Raw genomic sequence first — 695 nt, 5'->3', positions numbered from 1 at the left:
GAGCAGGGGCTCCCCCCCCCCCGACCCCCGCCGCAGCGCATTTCGGACTTACCCTGAACACCTCCGCGTGGTCCAGCCGCGACACCAGCACCAAGCTTTTGGGAGCGAAGAGCTGAGCGGGTTGAACGGGAGACGATGGCTCCTCTTCCTCCTCCTCCCCCTCACCATTCCTGGGGTGGCTCTGAGGCTAAGGAGACACGCATCAGCCAAGTCCCGGGGTTAGAAAAAGGATGCTCCTCCCTCTCCCAATCCTCTGACACCAGGGCCCGGATTCTCCCGACAAGGGGAAAGCAGGAACCACTGCCCAAAGCCAAAGGCTGACGATGCCTCCCAGCCAGCGCTGCCGACCGCCCTCCCCAACCCTTCCCCGCAGACACGACACCGGCAGCCCGCGGTACCTGTGCGCTCTCAACAGCCTCCCAGAAGGTGAAGCAGGCGCAGTAATGCCGCTCCGAGTTGATGTCGGTCAGCACAGCCACGAAGAAGGTGGGGGGGTTCCTCTCCGTGAAGAGCTGCCACCCGCTGGGCTGGCAGAACTGCAAGAGACGGCAGGGGACGGCGGTCAGGGGGCTGCACTGCCCGCGCCGCTGCCCTCGCTCCCCCACATCGCGTCGGCGGTGGGAGCCGGGAGCTTCGGGGGGCTGGATGATGTAAAGCAACCCCAACAGGTACTGACACCACCAGGTAACGGCTCC

General features: G+C 65.5%; 1 protein-coding gene across 1 annotated transcript in view; it reads right to left on the bottom strand.

The window, feature by feature from the left end:
* Nucleotides 1-695, bottom strand: part of SBF1 (SET binding factor 1) — a 54,038-nt gene that overhangs the window by 45,911 nt on the left and 7,432 nt on the right. The window contains exons 2-3 of the mRNA XM_009885860.1: nucleotides 399-536; nucleotides 53-181 (exon numbers count right to left, since the gene is read on the bottom strand). The gene's annotated coding sequence lies outside the window, so the exon portion shown is untranslated. The remainder of the gene's footprint in view (nucleotides 1-52; nucleotides 182-398; nucleotides 537-695) is intronic.

Source organism: Charadrius vociferus, unplaced genomic scaffold (genome assembly GCF_000708025.1).
Source record: "Charadrius vociferus isolate BGI_N301 unplaced genomic scaffold, ASM70802v2 scaffold1215, whole genome shotgun sequence".
Taxonomy (NCBI): Eukaryota; Metazoa; Chordata; class Aves; order Charadriiformes; family Charadriidae; genus Charadrius; species Charadrius vociferus.
The sequence above is the reverse complement of the archived record's forward strand: the minus strand, read 5'-3'. Positions and strand labels throughout refer to the sequence as shown.